Genomic DNA, 23,559 nt, shown 5'->3' with positions numbered 1-23,559 from the left:
AACCAAAAGAGGATAATATACACATGCATTAAAAAAAGAAAAGAAAAAGAAATCCAAATGCAATACCAAAGATAGTTACCAAATCACAAGAGAAGAAAAAAAAAAGGAAGGGGAGAAAAAAATCCAACATCAACAAACACAAAACAATTAAGAAAACGGAAATAAGTACATATATATCAATAATTACTTTGAATGTAAATGGATTAAATGCTCCAACCAAAAGACACAGATTGACTGAATGGATACAAAACAAGACCTGTATATATGCTGTCTACAAGAGACCCACTTCAGATCTAGGGACACAGAGACTTAAAGTGCGGTGATGGAAGATGATATCCCATGAAAATGGAAAACAAAAGAAATCTGGAGTATCGGACAAAGTAGATTTTAAAACCAAGTAGGAGGCATAACTCTCCCAGACGTCAGGCAACATTACAAAGCCACAGTCATCAAGATACCAGTTTGGTACTGGTATCAAAACAGACAGACCAAAGGAACAGAACAGAGAACCCAGAAATAAACCCAGACACCTATGGTCAATTAATCTTGGACAAAGGAGGCAATAACATAAAATGGGAAAAAGTCTTTTCAGCAAGTATTGTTGGGAAACCTGGACAGCTGCACGCAAAGCAATGAAACTAGAACACATCCACACACCATGCACCAAAATAAATTCAAAATGGCTTAAAGACTTAAATATAAGACAGGACACCATCAAACTCCTAGAAAAGAACATAGGCAAAACATTCTCCGACATCAACCTTACAAATGTTTCCTCAGGTCAGTCTCCCAAAGCAACAGAAATAAAAGCAAAAATAAACCAGTAGGACTTAATCAAACTGACAAGATTTGCACAGCAAAGGAAACCAAAAGGAAAACAAAGAAACAACTTACAGAATGGGAGAAAATAGTTTCTTTTCTTTTTTTTTTTTTTTTCTATTTCTTGGGCCGCTCCTGCGGCATATGGAGGTTCCCAGGCTAGGGGCTGAATTGGAGCTGCAGCCACCAGCCTACGTCAGAGCCACAGCAACACAGGATCTGAGCCGCATCTGCAACCTACACCACAGCTCACGGCAACGCCGGATCGTTAACCCACTGAGCAAGGGCAGGGACCGAACCCGCAACCTCATGGTTCCTAGTCGGATTCATTAACCACTGCGCCACGACGGGAACTCCCGAAAATAGTTTCAAATGATGCAACTGACAAGGGCCTAATCTCTAAAATATACAAACAATTTATACAACTCAACAGCAAAAAAGCCAACAACCCAAAGGAAAAATGGGCAAAAGACCTGAATAGACATTTCTCCAAAGAATAAATACAGATAGCCAATAGGCACATGAAAAAATGCTCAACATCCCTGATTATTAAAGAAATGCAAATCAAAACTACCATGAGATACCACCTCACACCACTCAGAATGGCCATCTTGAACAAGTCCACAAAGAACAAGTGCTGGAGCAGGTGTGGAGAAAAGGGAACCCTCCTGCACTGCTGGTGGGAATGTAAGCTGGTACAACCACTATAGAGAACAGTATGGAGGTACCTTAGAAAACTATACACAGAACTACCATATGACACAGCAACCCCACTCTTGGGGATATATCCAGAAAAAACTTTCCTTAAAAAAACACATGCACCCATGTTCCCTGCATCACTATTCACAATAGCCAAGACATGGAAGCAACCCAAATGTCCATTGACAGACGATTGGATTAGGAAGCTGTGTTATATATGCACAATGGAATAGTAATCAGCCATAAAAAAGAATGACATAATACCATTTGCAGCAACATGGATGGAACTAGAGACTGTCATCCTAAGTGAAGTAAGTCAGAAAGAGAAAGACAAATACATGACATCACTTATATCTGAAATCTAATAATGGCACAAATGAACCTTTCCACAGAAAAGAAAATCATGGATTGGAGAATAAAACTGTGGTTGCCAAGGGGGAGGGGGAGGGATTGGGATGGACAGGGAGCTTGGGCTTAATAGATGCAAACTATTGGTTTTGGAATGGATTAGCAATGAGATCCTCCTGTGTAGCACTGATAACTGTCTAGTCACTAATGATGGATCATGATAATGGTAGAAAAGAAGAATGTATACATGTATATGTAACTGGGTCACCATGCTGTACAATAGAAAAAAATTGTATTGAAGAAATAACAATAAAAAATTAAAATAAAATAAAGATTGTTAAAAGAGACAAAGAAGGACACTACCTAATAATAAAGGAATTAGTTCAAGATGAAGATATAACAATTGTAAATATATATGTACCCAATATAGGAGCACTGCATTATATAAATCAACTGCTGACAGCTGTAAAAAGAGAAATTGACAGTAATACAATAATAGTGAGGTACTTTAACACCCCACTTACACCTATGGACAGATCATCCAAAGAGAAAATCAGTAAAGAAACACAGGCCTTAAATCACACATTAAACCAGATATACTTAATTAATACTTATGGAACTTTTCATCTAATAGCACCAGGAAACACATTCACCTCAAGTGTGCACTACATTCTCTAGGATAGATCACATCAGGGGCCATAAATCAAACCTCAGCAAATTTAAGAAAATTGAAATCATATCAACTACAACACTATGAGGTTAAAAATCAACCACAAGAAAAAACTTAAAAAATACAAGCATATGGAGGCTAAACAATATGGTAATTAACACCCAATGGATCACTGAAAAAATCAAAGAGGAAGTCAAAAAATACCTAGATAATGTGAGAAAAAAAAGAATGTATACATGTATGTGTGACTGTGTCAACTTGCTGTACAGTAGAAAATTGACAGAACACTGTAAACCAGCTCTAATGGAAAAATTAAAATCATTAAAAAAATAAAATGTTTTAAAAAAACCTAGATACAAATTATAATGAAAATATAGCAATCCAAAACCTATGAGACACAGTAAAAGCAGTTCTGCGGGGGAAGTTTAGAGCAATATAATCATATTTCAGGAAATAAGAAAAAATCTCAAATAAAAAACCTAATCTTACACCTAAAGCATCTAAAGAAGGAAGAACTGACAAAGTCCAAAATTAGTAGAAGAAAAAAAAATCATAAAAGTCGGAGCAGAAATAAGAGAGCTGGGAGTTCCCGTCGTGGTGCAGTGGTTAACGAATCCGACTAGGAACCATGAGGTTGCGGGTTCGGTCCCTGCCCTTGCTCAGTGGGTTAACGATCCGGCATTGCTGTGAGCTGTGGTGTAGGCTGCAGACGCGGCTTGGATCCCGCATTGCTGTGGCTCTGGCGTAGGCCGGTGGCTACAGCTCCGATTCAACCCCTAGGCTGGGAACCTCCATATGCCGCGGGAGCGGCCCAAGAAATAGCAACAACAGCAACAACAACAACAACAACAAAAAAAAAAAAAAAAAAAAGAAATAAGAGAGCTGAAGATGAAGAAAACAATAGAAAGGATCGAAGAAACCAAAAGCTGATTCCTTGAAAAGATAAACAAACTTGATAAATCTTTAGCCACATTCATCAAGAAAAAAGGAAGAGTGTTCAAATCAATAATATTAGAAATGAAAATGAAGTTATAATGGATACCACAGAAATAGAAAGGATCATGAGACTACTACAAGCAAGTATATGCCAATAAAACGGAAAACCTAGGAGAAATGGACAGATTTTTACAAAGCTACAACCTACCAAGCCTGAATGAGGATGAAATAGAAAATATGAACAGACCAGTCACAAGTACTGAAATTGAAAATGTGATTTAAAAACTTCCCCCAAAAAAATTCCAGAATGTGATGGCTTCAAAGGTGAATTCTTCCAAACATTTAGTGATGTTAACACCTATCCTTCTGAAACTCTTCCAAAAAATAGCAGAGGAAGGAACACTCCCATGCACATTCTCCGAGGCCACCATTACCCTAATACCAAAATGAGACAAAGACTACATAACGACAACCAAAAGGAAACTACAGACCAATATTATTGATAAACATAGATGCAAAAATTCTAAACAAAATATTAGTGAACCAAATCCAACAATACATTAGAAGCATCATAGATCATGATCAAGTGGGATTTATCCCAGGGATGCAAGGATTCTTCAATATCCACAAATCAATCTGAATGATGCACCACATCAAAAAATTGAAGAATAAAAACCATCTGGTTATCACAACAGATACTGAAAAATCTTTTGACAAAATTTAATACCTATTTATGATTTTTAAAAATTCTCCAGAAAATAGGCATAGAGGGAACCTACCTCAACATTTATAAAGGCCATATATGAGAAACCCACAGTTGACATCATTCTCAATGGCAAACAGCTGACAGAATTTCTTCTAAGAACAGGAAGACAATGATGTCCATTCTAACCACTGTTATTCAATATATTTTTGGAAGTCCTAGCCATGGCAATCAAAGAAGAAAAAGACGTAAAAGGAATCCAAATTATAAAAAAATAAGTAAAATTGTCACTGTTAGCAGATGACGTGATACTATACATAGAAAACCCTAATGATGATACCAGAAAACTACTAGAGCTAATTAATCAATTCAGTAAAATTTTGAGATACAAAATTAATACACATTAATACACATTAATACTTGCATTCCTATATACTAACAAGGAAAAATCAAAAAAGAAATTAAGGAAATAATCCCATTTACCATTCACATCAAAGAGAATACAATACCTACAAATAAACCTATCTAAGGTGGCAAAAGCCCTGTATTCTGAAAACTAAAAGATGTTGTTGAAAGAAATGAAAGAGAAAGTAATGGAAAGACATACCATGTCCTTAGAGAGGGAGAATCAATACAGTAAAAATGACTATACTACCGAAGACAATCTACAAATTTGATGCAATCCCTACAAAATTACCAATGGCATTTTTCACAGAGCTAAAATAAAAATTTTTAATGAAAATAAATATAAAAATAAATAAGTAGGACATAATTAAACTTAAAAGCTTTTCATAGCAAAACTATTAACAAAACAAAAAGACATCCCAAAGAATGGGAGAAAAATCTGCATATGAAATGACAAACAAGAGATTAATTTCCAAAATATACAAACATCTCAAACAGCTTAGTTCTAAAAAAAAAAAAAAAGAAAGAAAGAAAAGCTATGCTCAGAAGCTCTAAACAGACATTTCTCCAAAGAAGACAGAGGGTCAAAAAGCACATGAAAAGTTGTGCAACATCACTAGTTAGTAGAGAAATGCAAATCAAAACTGCAAGGAGTCAGAATGGGCATCATCAAAAATTGTACAAACAATAAATGTTGGAGAGGCTGTGTAGAAAAGTGATACCTCCTACATTGTTGGTGGGAATAAAAGCTGGTGCAACCACTATGGCAAACAGTATGGAGGTTCCTCAAAATCTAAATATAGAACTACCATATGACAGCAATTCCACTCCTGGGTATATATGGAGGAAAAAAAAATTCAAAAAGTAACATGCATGTCAATGTTCATTGCAGCACTATTTACAATAGCCATGACATGGAAGTAATGTGTGTCCATCAACAGAGGAATGGACAAGGAAGTTATGGTATATTTACAAAATGGAAAATTACTCAATAATAAAAAATAAATAAAGCCATTTGCATCAACATGGATAGATATAAATTATCACACTAAGTGAAGTTAAGTCAGACAGAGAAGGAAAAATACTCTAGTCATGTGTGAAATCTAATAAAAATGATTGCAAAAGAACTTACAAAACAGAAATGGACTCAAAGATTTCAAAACCAAACTTATGGTTACCAAATGGGAAATTTGGAGGGGGAAGGGATAAATTAGGGAGTTAGGATTGATATATACACACTACTGTAGGTAAAATAGGGGACTCAGAGGAAGATGGCAGAATAGTAGGACATGAGGCTCACCTACTCCACAAATACCGTGAGAAAGCATCTATATGTGGAACTATTCATACAGAAAATTTGCTAAATACTGACAAAACACCTCAGGATTATGATAGAGCAAGAAAATTTTCATGAAACCAGATAGGACAAAGGAGAGGAGAAAGAAGAAAAAGAGAGAAGCAAAAAGAAGCAAGAAGAGACCCGCATCCCTAGAAGCAAGCTGGAAAAAGGAAAACTCCTGCACCCTGGGAATTTCCCCAACCAGCAAGAAGATCAGCCAAGATGGAGGAGGAACTCTAGACAATCATTGTGAAGCAGTTAAAATGGAAACAATCCACAAAGTGTCAGTGCTATGGGCAACAGTATGCGGGTGCCAGCAGGTGTCAGGAACTAAAACTTTGGCCTTAGAGATCAGACTCAGAGAGAGCTGGGACTGGCCATGTGGCAAAAAGCCAGGGTTGGCCAAGAGGAAACAGTTCCCATCACATGCTCTGGGTACATGTGAACCACTACCACCCCTGAGAACCCCAGGCCTGGGCACCTGCTGCTGGATCTACATACCTGTAGTCCAGGCAATGATAAACATAAAGGTAGACATGATGAGATGTCAAAGAAATAGCTTTCAGACAAATAAACAAGACAAAAAAAAAACCCACAAAAAAACAATAAATAATGAGGAGATAGGCAATCTGCCTGAAAAAGAATTTGATGATAGTGAAGACAATCCAAGATCTTGGAAAAAGAATGGAGACACATATCAAGAATTTAAAGAAATGATTAACAAAGAGCTAGAGGATTTAAAGAGCAAGAATAGCACAATACCTGAAATTAAAAATACACTAGAAGGAATCAATAGCAGGATAAGGGAGGCAGAAGTATGAATAAGTGAGTTGGAAGACAGAGTGGGGGAAATCACTGACATAGAAAATAATAAAGAATAAAAGAGTGAAAAGAACTGAGGAGAGAATAAGAGACTTCTGAGACAACATTAAATGTACCAACACTTGCATCATAGGGGTTCCAGAAGAACAAGAGAGAGAAAGGTCCAGAGAAAATATTATAGACAAAAACTTACCTAATATGGAAAAGGAAACACTCACACAAGGAAGCACAGAGAATCCCATACAAGATAAATCCAAAGAGAAACACAGCAAGACACATACTAATCAAACTGACAAATATTAAATGCAAAGAAAAAATATTAAAATCCACAAGGGAAATGCAATAAATCACATATAAGGGGACAATAGCCAATTTTTCAGCAGAAACTCTACAAGCCAAAAGAGAGTAGCAAGATATATTTGAGGTGATGAAGAGGGGGAAACTAAAATCAAGAATACCCTACCAGCAAAGCTCTCATTCAGATTTGATGGAGAAATCAAAAATTTTTCAGACAAAAGCTAAGAGAATTCAGCACCAGCTGAAAGAGAAATAAGCTCTACATCAATTACTAAAGGAACTTCTCTAAGCAGAAAAGGGAAAGTCACAATTAGAAACAAGAATATTACAAAAGAAAAAGTCAAAGATAATATAAAAGTAGGAAATCACCCATTGGTAAATAAGATAGCAAAACTAGCAAGCATGAGGAAAGGACAAAGGAAGAACACTCAAAATACATTTGAAATTAAGAGACCAGCAATCAGAAACAATTCTTCACATATATAGATGATTATATCAAAATATAATGGGAACTACTAATGAACCATAAGGGACAGACACACAAAAATGTAAAAGCAAAAGCAAGCCAAACATAACCCTAAAGATGGTTGGCAAATCACAAGAGAAAACAACAAAAGAGGAAGAGAGGAAAAAAGACCCAAAATAGCAATCATAAAAAAATTAATAAAATAACAATAAGAACAAACTTATTCATAATTACGCTGAATGAAATTGGATTAAATGCTCCAACCAAAAGACATAGACTGGCTGAATGGATACAAAAATAAGACCTATATGTATGCTGTTTAAAAGAGACCCACTTCAGATCTAAGGACATATACAAACTTAAAGTGAAGGGATGGAAGAAAATATTACATGCAAATGGAAATCATAAAAAAGCAGGAGTAGCAATACATAAAAAAGTTCACAAGAGACAAGGACAGACATTACATAATGATTAAAGGATCAATTCAAGAAGAAGATACAATATTGTAAATATACATGCACCCAACACAGAAGCAGCACAATATATAACGCAACTACTAATAGCCACAAAAAGAGAAACCAACAGTAACACAATAATAGTGGGGGACCTTAACACCCCAACTTATGGCAATGGACAGATCATCCAGACAGAAAATCAACAAGGAAACACAGGCCGTAAATGATACACTAGACCAAACAGACTTAACTAATAGCTATAGAACTTTTCATCCCAAAGCAACAGACTATACTTTCTTCTCAAGTGTACCTGGAAGATTCTCCAGGATAGATGATATCTTGGGCCACAGATAAAGCCTTGGTAATTTTTTAAAAATTGAAATTATTTCAAGCATTTTTTCTGACCACAATGTTTTGAAACTAGAAATCAACTACAAAAAAAAAAAGTAAAAAACACAAACTCCTGGTTATGCTACAACACAACCAATGGATCATTGAAGCAATCACAGAGGAAATTAAAAGATGCTTAAAGAAAAATGACAATGAAGATTAAACAATCCAAAACCTATGGTATACAGCAAAAGCAGTGCTGAGAGGAAAGTTTATAGCAATACAATCTAATCTCAGGAAATAAGAAAAAATTCAAATAAAAAATGTAACCTTACACCCTACACAGCTAGAGAAGGGATAACAAAGCACAAACTTAGTACAAGGAAAGAAATCATAAATATTAGAGTAGAAATTAATTACGTAGAGACAAAGAAAACAATATAGAAGATCAATGAAACCAAAAGTTTGTTCTTTGAAAAGATTAAGAAAATGTATACAACTTTAGCCAGAATCAACAAGAATAAAAGGGAGAGGGTTCAAATCAATCAAATTAGAAATGAAAAAGTTACAACTGATGCCACAGAAATACAAAGGATCATAAAAGACTACTATAAGCAATTCTATGCCAATAAAACGGACAACCTAGAAGAAATGGACAGATTCTTACAAAGGTACAACCTACCAAGGCTGAACCAGGAAGAAACAGAATATATGAATAGACCAATCACAAGTGCTAAAATTGAAAATGTGATTTAAAAACCCAAAAAACAATGTCCAGGATCTGATGGCTTCACGGCTGAATTTTTCAGTCAGAGAAGAGTTAATACCTTCACAGGTGAATTTTTCAGTCAGAGAAGAGTTAATACCTCTTCTTCCTGAAATTCTTCCAAAAATTTGCAGCAGATGAAACATTCCCGAGCTCATTCTATGAAGACACCATTACCCTAACTAAAACCAGACAAAGATACCACAAAAAAGATAAAATTACAGGCCAATAACACTGATGAACATAGACACAAAATCCTCAACAAAATATTAGCAAACCTCATCCAAATATATATGAAAAAGATCATACACAATGATCAAGTGGAATTTATCCAAGGGATGCAAGGATTCTTCAATATCCTCAAATCTATCAATGTGATATATCACATCAATGAACTGAAAAAGAAAAACCATATGCTCATGTTAATAGATACAGAAAAAGCTTTTGACAAAATTCAACACCCATCCCCAATAAAAACTCTCCAGAGTGTGGGCATAGACGGAACCTACCTCAACATAATAAAAGTCATTTATGACAATCCCACAGCTAACATCATTCTAAATTGTGAAAAAGTGAAAGCATTTCCACTAAGGTCAGGAACAAGACAATAATATCCACTTTCACCAATGTTATTCAGCATAGTTTTGGTAGGTTTAACCAAAGCAATAAGAAAAAAAAAAGAAAGCTAAGTTGGAAAAGAAGTAAGACTATCACTCTTTGAAGATAAAATACTAACCTAGAAAATCCTAAAGACACTAACAGAAAACTATTAGAGCTCATCAATGAATTTGGTAAAGTCACAGATACAAAATTAATACACAGAAATTGATTGCATTTCTACACAGTAACAATGAAAGATCAGAAAGAGAAATTAGGGAAACCATCCCATTTACCATTGCATCAAAAAGAATAATACATAGGAATAAACCTGCTTAAAGAGAAAAAGTCCTGTACTCTGAAAAGAATAAGGGGCTAATGAAAGAAATCAAAGATGACACAAATAGATAGATAGATATGCCAAGGTCTTGGATTTGAAGAATCAATATAGTTAAGATGACAATATTACCTAAGGCAATCTACGGATTCGGTGCAATCCCTATGAAATTACCAATAACTTTCTTTATAGAACTAGAAAAAAAATTTTTAAATTTGTATGGAAACACAAAAGACACCAAATAGCCAAAGAAATATTGCAAAGAAAAAACAGAACTAGAAGAATCAGGGTCCCTGACCTCAGAATATACTACAAAACTATAGTCATCAAAACAGTATGGTACTGCTACAAAAAAAGAAATATAGGCAATTGGAACAGCATAGAAAGCCCAGAAATAAAACCAAGAACCTATGGTCAACTAATCTATGACAAATGGAGGTAAGAACATACGGTGGAAGAAAGACAGTCTCTTCAATAAGTGGTGCTGAGAAAACTGGACAGCTACATATACAAGAATGAAATTAGAACATTCTCTAACACTATACAGAAAAATAAACTCGAAATGGACTAAAGACCTAAATGTAAGACAATATACTATAAACTCGTAGAGGAAAATATAGGAAGAACACACTTTGACATAAATCACAGCAATGCCTTGTTTGATCCACCTCCTATAATAACATCAATAAAAACAAAAATAGACCAATGGACCTAATTAAATTCTAAAGCTTTTGCACAGCAAAGGAAATCAAAAAAAGAAACAAAAAGAAAACCCAAAAAATAGGAGAAAATCTTTGCAAATGGTGCAACTAACAAGGGCCTTTATCTCCAAAATATACAAACAAATTTAAAAAACAAGAATTTGGAACAGAATGGATGTTTATACATGTATAATTGAATCACTTTGTTGTACAGCAGAAATCATCACAACCTTGTAAATCAACGATACTTCAATAAAACTTTTTTAAATGGAAATAAAATAAAAACTACATTACAAGGCATAAAAAAACCAAATGAGCTGTACTTTCAATATAAATTTAGCTTTCAGATCCTTTGTAGTGTTATGCCAACTCATCCTGCATGTTTGCCACCCAGTAGCTATTGGTTCTCAAAGCTTCTACTAAGTTGTTTAGAGCAGAAGCTCATACTCAAATTTATGAGACAGAGCTCTCTCATCCCCACTATTTCTACGACTCTTAATGTTTTTCAGGACACCCCCTGCCCCCACGGCAGCACTCTGACTAGAAAGTTAGGGCTTTAATTTTCCCCAATCTGTTGTGAACTTCCCATGAGTTATCTACCTCTGGGATAAAGGATCAATAGGAAAAAGAAATGTTAAAAGCAACTGGGACTACCCTCATGTTTTTGTACAATTGTTATTCTGGTCAAAAAGAGTTTACCTTCCATGGAGTTTTATTGCCTGGAGTGACGTTGCTACCATTGCTGCTACTGCTGCTACAAAATTTCCTGGGATGTGGAATGGGAGGATATGGAGAAATAAACAGAGGCTATCACTCACTGTTTCTGACTAACAGGGATTCCTCTTCCTACTCTTCAGATAAGAAACAGAAAGAATACCCTTCAGTCCTTTATTTCCACACCAATGTAGAGTTTGGGGCTGCCTTCAAGTCCAGACTGGAGATACTGAGGGAAAAAACGGGAAATCACCACCAGTTCAATGAAACTTTGAGTTGTTTTTCTTCCCCAGTGGTAAGTGGCAGGCAATTTATTTTAAAGAGTACTTAGATAAACTACTAGTTGCATTCAGTAGGACAGGCAGGATGAAGTGTGTTTACTCCTTATTAATTGGAATAGAAACACTTTTCCTTCCTTTTCAATCTTCTTAGGCAATTTATAGAGGATATGACCTGGCTGGTCTTTGAATTTTGATTAAATTTCCCTGTGAAATCATCACACTTGGTGCTTTTTGCTTTGATACATTTACATATTTCCTCTATGAAAATTGAATGCTTAAACATTATAACTCTAATGAAGTCAATTTTATTTTTTTTAATATTTATTTTATTTTTTTTCCCACTGTACAGCATGGGGACCAAGTTATTCTTACATGTATACATTTTTCCCCACCCTTTCCTCTGTTGCAATATGAGTACCTAGACATAGTTCTCAATGCTACTCAGCAGGATCTCCTTGTAATTCTATTCTAAGTTGTATCTGATAACCCCAAGCTCCCGATCCCTCCACTCCCTCCCCCTCCCATCAGGCAGCCACAAGTCTTTTCTCCAAGTCCATGATTTTCTTTTCTGTGGAGATGTTTATTTGTGCTGGGTATTAGATTCCAGTTATAAGTGATATCATATGGTATTTGTCTTTGTCTTTCTGGCTCATTTCACTCAGTATGAGATTCTCTAGTTCCATCCATGTTGCTGCAAATGGCATGATGTCATCCTTTTTTATGGCTGAGTAGTATTCCATTGTGTATATATACCACCTCTTCCGAATCCAATCATCTGTCGATGGACATTTGGGTTGTTTCCATGTCCTGGCTATTGTGAATAGGGCTGCAATGAACATGCGGGTGCATGTGTCTTTTAAGTAGAGTTTTGTCCGGATAGATGCCCAAGAGTGGGATTGCAGGGTCATATGGAAGTTCTATGTATAGATTTCTTAGGTATCTCCAAACTGTTCTCCATAGTGGCTGTACCAGTTGACATTCCCACCAGCAGTGCAGGAGGGTTCCCTTTTCTCCACAGCCCCTCCAGCACTTGTTATTTGTGGATTTATGAATGATGGCCATTCTGACTGGTGTGAGGTGGTATCTCATGGTAGTTTTGATTTGCATTTCTCTTATACTCAGCGATGTTGAGCATTTTTTCCTATGTTTGCTGGCCATCTGTGTATCTTCCTTGGAGAAATGTCTATTCAGGTCTTTTGCCCATTTTTCCATTGGTTGAATGGCTTTTTTGCTGTTGAGTTGTATAAGTTGCTTATATATTCTAGAGATTAAGCCCTTGTCGGTTGCATCATTTGAAACTATTTTCTCCCATTCTGTAAGATTGTCTTTTTGTTTTCTTTTGGGTTTCCTTTGCTGTGCAAAAGCTTTTCAGTTTGATGAGGTCCCATGGGTTTATTTTTGCTCTAATTTCTATTGCTTTGGGAGACTGACCTGAGAAAATATTCATGAGGTTGATGTCAGAGAGTGTTTTGCCTATGTTTTCTTCTAGGAGTTTGATGGTATCCTGTCGTATATTTAAGTCTTTCAGCCATTTGGAGTTTATTTTTGTGCATGGTGTGAGGGTGTGTTCTAGTTTCCTTGCTTTGCATGCAACTGTCCAGGTTTCCCAGCAATACTTGCTGAACAGACTTTCTTTTTCCCATTTTATGTTCTTGCCTCCCTTGTCAAAGATTAATTGACCATAGGTGTCAGGGTTTATTTCCGGATTCTCTCTTCTGTTCCATTGGTCTGTCTGTCTGTTTTGGTACCAATACCACACTGTTTTGATGACTGTGGCTTTGTAGTATTTCTTGAAGTCTGGGAGAGTGATGCCTCCTGCTTGGTTTTTGTTTCTCAGGATTGCTTTGGCGATTCTGGGTCTTTTGTTGTTCCATATAAATGTTTGGATTGTTTGTTCTAGTTCTGTGAAAAATGTCATGGGTAGTTTGATAGGGATTGCATTGAATCTGTAGCATTTTTTCATGTGCCTGTTGGCCATCCATATTTCTTCTTTGGAGAAATGTCTATTTAGGTCTTTTACCCATTTTTCAATTGGAATGTTGGCTTTTTTGCTGATGAGTTGTATAATTTGCCAAGGGGGAGGGGGAGGGAATAGGATGGATGGGGTGCTTGGGGTTAATAGATGCAGACTATTGCCTTTGGAATTGATTAGCAATGAGATCCTGCTCTGTAGCACAGATCTATGTCTGGTCACTTATGACGGAGCATGATAATGTGAGAAAAAAGAATGTATACATGTATGTGTAACTGGGTTACCATGCTGTACAGTAGAAAATTGACAGAACACTGTAAACCAGCTATAATGGAAAAAAAATAAAAATCATTATGTAAAAAAATAAAGATAAAATAAAAAGATGCATGTACCATATTATTTTAATAACAGGAGCTTTGTAGTAATATCTGAAGTCAGGAAGCTTGATTCCTCTATTTTCATTTTTCTTTTTCAATATTGCTTTGGCTATTTGAGGTCTCGTGTTTCCATACATATTTTAAAATATTCTATTCTAGTTCTGTGAAGAATGTCCTTGGTAAGTTGATATGGATTACCATGAATCTGTAGATTGCCTTGGATAGCATAGTCATTTTTGACTATATTGATTCTCCCAATCCAAGAGCAAGGTATATCTTTCTATCTGTGTCATCTCTGATTTCTTTCATCAGTGTCTTATAGTTTTCAGAGTATTGATCTTTTGTCTCTAGGTAGGTTTATTCCCAAGTAATTTATTCTTTTTGATATATTGATAAATGGGGGGGGTTTCTCTGATTTCGTATGATGGAAGATAGTATGAAAAAAAAGACATGGTTCAGATCTGGCATTGCTGTGGCTGTGGCATAAGTTGGTGGCTACAGCTCCAACTCGACCTCTAGCCTGGGAACTTCCATATGCCACAAATGCGGCCCTAAAAAGACAAAAAAAAAATGAAATAATTCCATTTGCAGCCACATGGATGAATCTAGAAATTATCATACTAAGTAAGTCATCCAGAGAAAGACACATCTCATATGAGATCACTAAAGTTTGGAATCTACTAGAAAATTATTTAAAAGTGCTTACAAAATAGAAACAGACTCAAAAATTTTGAAACCAAACTTATAGCTTGAAACATGAGGGGGTCGGATAAATTAGGGTGTTGGGATTGACATATACACAGTATATATAATATAGATAGGTAAAAAGACCTACTGTATAGCACAGGGTAATCTACCAAATTCTGTGTAATAACCTATATGGGGAATTACTCAGAAAAGGAATATCTATATGTATAACTGATTTACCTTGTTGTACACCTGAAACTAACACAAATTTTTAAGTCTATACTTACAAATTAAGGTCCAATAAAATTTATTTTATAAAGAGACAATTGGTATCAAATAATAATTGTTATTATACATATATATTTATATATACAATAATTTTATATATACGTGTGTGTGTATAATTATGTAATATATTTGTAACCAAAAAGAACAACAAAAATCAGGACACAATTAACAAAATGACAGTAAGTATAAACCATAAATAATTTCTTTAAATGTAAATGCATGAAATGTTCCAATCAAAAGACATATAAGTGGCTGAATGGAAAAAAAAAAGAACCATATATATGTGAGACCTACAAGAGACTCATTTCAGAGCTAAAGACACACAGGACTAAAAATGAAAAGATAGAAAAAGATATTCCCTGCAAATAGAAACAAAAAGAAAGATGGGTTAGCAACATTTATATCATATAAAATAGACTTTAATACAACGTCTGTAACAAGATACAAAGAAGGATATTGAACTACAATAAAGGGATCAATTCAAAATTATATAACAATTGAAAATATGCATCCAATATAGGAGTACACAAATATACAAAACAAATATTAATAAACATAAATGGAGAAATTGACAAAAATATAGTAAGTGAATTTAACACCCCAATTGCATCACTGGAGAGAATCCAGACAGAAAAATTAATGCAAACACTAGCCTTAAATGATACATAAGACCAAATGAAATTCATAGGTGTATACAGAACATTTTGCCCAAAAACAGCAGAATACACATTCTTTTTTCGAATGCACATAAGGCATAGATCACAAGCTTGGCCACAAAAAAAGTCTCCGTAAATTTAAGAAGACTGAAAGCATATCAAGCATCTTTTCCTATCATAATTCTACGATCAATTTAAAAAAAAACCTCCTAAAAATATGCAAACACATAGAGGCTGAACAATATGTTAGTAAATGAATAAAAAGTCAGTTAAGAAATCAAAAGAGGAAATAAAAATGACTCAAGACAGGTGACAATGGAAACATAATGATCCAAAATCTACAGTATGCAGCAAAAGCAGTGGTAAGAGGAAAATTTATAATGTACAATATTACTTTGAGAAACAAAAAATAATATCAAATAATCAGTCTAACATTACAACTAATGGAACTAGAAAAAGAAGAAACAAAATCCGAATTTAGTTGAAGGAAAGAAATAATAACGATCAGAGTAGAAAATATAAAATCGGGAATTTAAAAAAATCAGAGAAATTAAGAGCTGGTTCTTTGAAAAGATAAACAAGACTGATAAACTGTTAGCCACACTCATAAAAAATATATAGGCCCCAATAAAAATACAAAAATTAAAGAAGTTATAACCAATATCAAATGATTGTAAGAGATTACTACTAATAATTATAGACCAATAAAAGGTACAGCCTAGAAGAAATAAATTCCCAGAAATGTACAATTTCCCAGGACTGAATCAGGAAAAAATAGAAAATATTAACATCATTACCAATAATAAAATAATTCCCAATGATAAAAAGTTGAGGACAAGTTGGCTTCACAGCATACTCCCCCACATATTTTAAGAAGAGTTGAGAGAGGGTAGAGATCAAGATGGTGGAGTAGGATGCAGATATCAACTCCCCCTGCCCCACTAACACAGAAAAAGTACATGTGGAGCAATTCTCACTGAAAATGGACTGGAGAATATCATAAAAACTCCTAAACAACCAAGTCTATAAGACAGATCCATGTAGAGTCAGGTACAAAGGAAAGATAAATGATCAGGTCAAGACACACTCCTAGCAGTGGACACAGAGGACAGGAATTACATGGGCTTGGAGATCCACCCTAGGGAGTGAGTGGCTCAAGTGACATGTTGGGTGCCCCAGCCCTGGGGTCCAACACTGGGAGGGTGAAACCCCTTAGCTGGTTTGAAAATCAGTGGAGCTTACAGCAGAGATGTAAGAAAAGTGAGAGTTGGCACATGCTTGCTTACTCCTAGAACAAGACAGTGGAAGTAGATTGAAACTGCCCAAGACTCTGATCACCCCAGCACACACTCCATCCTGAGAAAAGTACTTATTCCTGCCCCTCTTACTCCACAATACAGCTACACTTTAGGGGAAAGACTGCTACAGCCAAAGAGAGTGCACAGTTGTAGGGGACAGTCCTGGCTCAGACTGGTGATGGCATCTAAAAATTCAAGGACAGACATTTCTGGCATTCACAGAGGCAATAAACATCAACTCCAGCATCTCTTGCTCCAGAGTACAGCTCCTCCCTAGAGCAAGGTATGTCATGGCCAAGGAGCATGCACAGTTGTGGGAGATGGAATGGCATGGGCCTGAACCCCAGGGATTCTGATCCAGCAACTTGGAACCCACCCTAACCCCTGTTAGCCACTAAGCAGTATAGAAGCCCTGGCTGACACTTGGTTCTGATTCTAGCCCCTTCATCTCCAGCATCGCTTCCTATCAAGATGATAGATGCCTATGCACCCTGAAGGAAGACATGACTCATGGTTACTTCAGTTACATCTCTCCCACCAAAGCCACAGGGCACATGCAGACTGTATGTGAGGCTCCCACACAAGGACAGCCCTTCAAAGACAAGGATAAGCAATTGTTTTACCTAATTTCACAGAGACAGAGAAGCTTAAGAAAAATGAGAAGCCAGAAGAATTTGTTCCAAAAGAAATAACAAGAAAACTTAAAACTCTAATGAAACAAAGATAATTTACCAGTTAAAGAGTTAAATCATTAGTAATAAGAATGCTAAACAATCTGAGGAAAAGAAAAAAAATGAACACAGTGAGAATTTTGAGAAGGAACTAGAAAATATTTTTAAAAATCAGACGGAAATAAAAAATACAATAACTGAAATAAAAACACACTTCAAGAAATTAACAGCGCATTAGGGAGATATAGAAGAACACATAAGTGATCTGGAAGGTAGAATAATGAATATCACCAAACTAAAACCAAAAAAAGTAATGAGAATGCTTAAGGGACATTGAAACAACATCAAGCATACCAACATTCATATTATAGGGGCCACAGAAGGGGAAAAGAGAAAGAGTTTGAAAATTATTAGATGGAATTATGGCTGAAAACTCCAGAACCTGAAGAAGAAAACTGTCCAGGTACAGGAAACTCAAATGATTCCAAGCTAGATGAACTCAAAGAAACTGCAACAAGACATATTATAATTAAAATGAAAAAGTTAAAATTAGATCATTATGAAGGCAAAAAGAGAAAAACAGTCACATACAAAGAAACCCCCACTGGGATATTGGCTGATTTTTTCCCACTAACATTTTAATATTTAAATAAAGTAGAAAAATAAGCCATGGTATTATATTGTATCATTTCAAATTTTATATTATATTGAAGTAGAGTTGATTTACAATATTGTGCTAGTTTCAGGTGTACAGCAAAATGATTCAGTTCTATTTTCAAGTTACTTTCCATTGGTTATTACAAGATATTTAATATAATTCCCTATGCTATAAACCCTCATTGCTGATCTATTTTATGCATAGTATTTTGAATCTGTTAATTGCAAGATCCTAATTTATCCCTTCATTCCTCTCCCTTTAGTAACCATAAGTTTGTTTTCCATGTGTGAGTCTTTCTGATTTGTACATAGATTCACTTGTCATTTTTTTAGATTCCATATATGCGATATTATATGATATTTATCTTTACCTGACTTACTTCACTTAGTATGATAATCTCCAGGTCAATCCATGTTGCTGCAAACAGAAGTAATTTCATTCTTTTTATGGTTGGGTATTGGTCCATTGTATAGATAGATAGATAATAGATAGATAGATAGATGATAGATAGATGATAGATAGATATACACATAAAACATATCTTAAGCCAGTTTTCTGTTATTGGGCACTTGGGTTTTTTCCACGTCTTAGCTATTATAACTAGTATTTTTTTTAGAATGTACAACACAAAGAATGAAACTTAATGTAAACTATGGGCTTTGGGTGATAATGATGTGTAATATTTATTAATAAATTATATCAAATATACCAACCTGGAGGGATATTGACATTCCTGAAGTCTATCCCATTCCTGTAGTGGGAGTAGTATTTTCTGCTCAATTTTAAGATGAACCTAAAACTACTCTAAGAAATAAAGTCTACTTTAAAAAGCATAATTGTCTTTTGTGGTTCCATATAAAATTTTGGATTGTTTGTTCTAGTTCTGTGAAAAATGTCATGGGTAATTTGATAGGGATTGCATTGAATCTGGAGATTGCTTTGGGTAGTATGGCCATTTTTACAATATTGATTTTTCCAATCCAGGAACATGGAATATCTTTCCATTTCTTTAATTTCTTTGATTAAAGTTTTATAGTTCTCAGCGTATAAATTCTTTACCTCCTTGGTCAGGTGTATTCCCAGGTATTTGATTTTTTGAGGTGTAATTTTAAAAGGTATTGTATTTTTGTATTCCTTTTTAAATATTTCATTGTTGGTATATAGAAATGCGACTGATTTCTGAATGTTACTCTTATATCCTGCTACTTTGCTGAATTTGTTGATCAGTTCAAGTAGTTTTTCGGTTGAGCCCTTAGGGTTTTCTATGTATAGTATCATGTCATCTGCATACAGTGACAGTTTTATCTCTTCTCTTCCTATTTGGATGCCTTTTATTTCTTTTGTTTGTCTGATTGCTGTGGCTAGGACTTCCAAAACTATGTTGAATAGCAGTAGTGAGAGTGGGCATCCCTGTCTTGTTCCAAATTTGAGTGAGAAGGCTTTCAGTTTTTCTCCATTGAGTATTATATTTGCTGTGGGTTTGTCATAAATGGCTTTATGTTCAGGAATGTTCCCTCTACACACACTTTGGCAAGAGTTTTGATCATGAATGGATGTTGGACTTTATCAAATGCTTTCTCTGCATCTATTGAGATGATCATATGGTTTTTGACTTTTCTTTTGTTAATGTGGTGTATGATGTTGATTGATTTGTGTATGACGAACCATCCTTATGAACCTGGTCATGGTGTATGATCTTTTTGATATGTTGTTGGATTCGGTTGGCTAACATTTTGTTGAGAATTTTTGCATCTATATTCATCAAGGATATTGGCCGATAGTTTTCTTTTTTAGTGTTATCTTTGTCTGGTTTTAGAATTAGGGTGATGATGGCATCATGGAATGTCTTTGGGAGTGTTCCTTCTTCTTCAAACTTTTGAAAAAGTTTAAGAAGGATGGGCACCAGATCCTCTTTATAAGTTTGGTAGAATTCACCTGTGAACTTGTGGCTGCCCAGGGGGAGAGGGAGGGAGTGGGAGGGATCAGGAGCTTGGGGTTATCAGATACAACTTGGAATGGATTTACAATGAGATCCTGATGAGTAGCATTGAGAACTATATCTAGATAGTTATATTGCAACAGAACAAAGGGTGGAAAAAATGTATACATGTAAATGTAACTTGGCCCCCATGCTATACAGCAGAAAAATAAATACATTAATTTAAAAAAATAAAAATGCAAAAAAAAAGTATAATTGTAAGAGTTCCCTGGTGGTTCAGTGGGTTAATGATCTTCACTGTCACTGCTGTGGTGTGGGTTTGATCCTTGGTATGGGAACTTCCGCAGGTCATGGACAGAGACAAAAAATTATCTATATCTATATCTATATCACTATAAGGTATTGTTTCCAGCCCTAAAATTTTATTATTCTAAATTTTATTCTTTTTTAAATTTCTTTATATATATATATATATATATATATATATATATATTTTCTACTGTACAGCATGGTGACCCAGTTACACACACATGTATACATTCTTTTTTCTCACATTACGTGTCCCATCATAATTGACTGGACAGAGTTCCCAGTGCTACAGAGCAGGATCCCATTGCTAATCCATCCTGAAGGTAACATTATGCATCTATTTACCCCAACCTTCCAGTCCCTCCCACTCCCTCCCCTTCCCCCTTGGCAACCACAAGGCTATTCTCCAAGTACATGATTTTCTTTTCTGTGGAAGGGTTCCTTTGTGCCATATATTAGATTCCAGATATCAGTGATATCATATGGTATTTATCCTTCTCTTTCTGACTTACTTCACTCAGTAGGAAAGTCTCTAGTTCCATCCGTGTTGCTGCAAATGGCATTATTTTGTTCTTTTTGATGGCTGAGTCATATTCCAGTGTGTATATATACCACATCTTCCTAATCCAATCCTCTGTTGATGGACATTTGGGTTGATTCCATGTCTTGGCTATTGTGAATAGTGCTGCAATGAATATGCAGGTGCATGTGTCTTTTTTAAGGAAGGTTTTGTCCAGATAAATGTCCAAGAGTGGGATTACTGGGTCATATGGTAGTTCTATGTATAGTTTTCTAAGGTACCTCCATACTGTTTTCCATAGCGGTTGTACCAGCTTACATTCCCACCAACAGTGCAGGAGGGTTCCCTTTTCTCCACACCTCCTTGAGCATTTGTTATTTGTAGACTTAATTAAGGATGGCCATGCTGACTGGTGTGAGGTGGTATATCATGGTGGTTTTGATTTGCATTTCCCTAAAAATCAGTGATTGCTTTGAATATTGGGGTTCATTTTTCTTTTCAAATAACAGGTTCTTCCCAGGTTTATGCCCAGGAGTGGGAATTCTGGATCATATAATAGCACTATTTGTAGTTTTTCAAGGCACTTCCATGCTATTTTCCATAGTGGCTGCACCAATGTACATTCCCACCAACAGTGTATGAGGGTTCCACTTTCTCCACACCCTCTCCAGCATTCACTATTTATAGACTTTTTGATGACTGCCTTTCTGACCAGTGCAAGCCTCTTTTCACACTGATTATTATCAAGCCAGCATGGGCACACTCCTCACAAGCAGAATCCAGGCTTCTCCAACCCTTCTTTCTGTCTCAGTGGATTCCAAGGAGGCAATGGGGCTTATCTCCTCTGCATGGGACGCCATAATTGAGATGCCCAGATTGTGGCTCTAACTGCTCTCTCACCAGAATGAGATTCCACCTTACAGATCCCTCCCAAAGGTACAAGTCCTGACACTATGCCTTGTTTTTCTATCCACCTGGTTATGTAAGATACAGCTTTAGTTGTATAGGAGTTCTGCCAGTTTCCAGTTAGCTTTCCATAAGAATTGTTCCACATGTAAATGTATTTTGGATGTGTTTGTTGGGGACAGATCAGCTCCAGTTCCTTCTACTTCACCTTCTTGATCTTCCTCTCTATCAGCTGATTTTTTCAGAAACTGCAAAGTTTCATGATGTATTCAAAGTGCTAAAAGTGAAAAACCTGAAACCTAGAATCCTCTTCCCAGCAATACTATCATTTAGAATGAAGGAGAGATAAAGATATTCTCAAACAAAAACTCAAAGAGTTCATCAGTACAAAACTGATATTATAAGTAATGTTAATAATTCTTCCCTAAGTGGAAATAAAAGGCTACAAGCAGTAAATATCTATAGGAAGATAAAAATCCCACTAGTAAAGGAAAATATACAGTTAAGGCTGTAAATCAACTACTTAAATAAGCTAGTATGAAAATGAAAATACAAACAAGTGTAAAATCAACTATAATTATAATACATATTTAAGTGATAAACGTGAAATTTTAAATAAAAAGCAAAACATGGGGTAGGGGTAAAAAATTGTAAATTTTTTGAATGTGTTTGAGCTTACATGATTATCAGTTTAAAACAAGTAGATAGAAGTCCACATATATAAATCCTATAGTACCCACTAATCAGAAAAACACAATAGAAACACAAAGATTAAAAAAGAAAGGAACACAATCACACCAGTAAATAAAATCATAAAACCACAAGAGAAGAAACTAAAGGAATAGGAAAAGGACAGAGAAGAACTACAAAAACAATTAGAAAAAAGTGACAAAATGGCAATTAGTACTCATCTATGGACAATCACATTAAGTATCACTGGACTAAATGCTCTACTCAAAAGACATTGGTTGGCTGATTGAATTGAAAAACAGGGCCCATATATATGCTACTTACAAGAGACCACTTCAGAGCTGAAGACACAAACACACTGAAAGTGAGGGCATGGAGAAAAATATTTCATGCAAATGGAAATGACAAGAAAGATGTGGTAACAATACTCATATCAAAGTAGACTTTAAAAGTTCTATAATAAAAGACAAAGAATGACATTATTAAAAGGACATTCTATATCCTTTATATTTATATTTATATAAATCCTGTTATATATATAACAGGAGCAATACAAGAAGAGCTCATTATAGTTGTTAACATATAGGCATCTAATATAGGAGCACCTAAATATATAAAGCAAATATTGATAGGCATAAAGGGAAAAATTGACAATAGTACAATGTTAGGAGACACTAATACCCCACTTACATCAATGAATGGATCATTCAGATAGAAAAATCAATAAAGCAACTATGGTCTTAAATGAAAAAATAAACCAGTTGGACTTAAGAGCAATCTATAGGACATTCCATTCCAAAACTGCAGCATACACATTCTTTTCAAGCCTACATAGAATGTTCTCCAAGATAGATCACACTCTAGGCTATAATATACATATAAACAAATTTAAGAGATGCCAAG

The sequence above is a fragment of the Sus scrofa genome, chromosome X, assembly GCF_000003025.6.
Source record: "Sus scrofa isolate TJ Tabasco breed Duroc chromosome X, Sscrofa11.1, whole genome shotgun sequence".
In the NCBI taxonomy this organism is placed as follows: domain Eukaryota; kingdom Metazoa; phylum Chordata; class Mammalia; order Artiodactyla; family Suidae; genus Sus; species Sus scrofa.
This window is presented reverse-complemented; position numbering follows the sequence as displayed.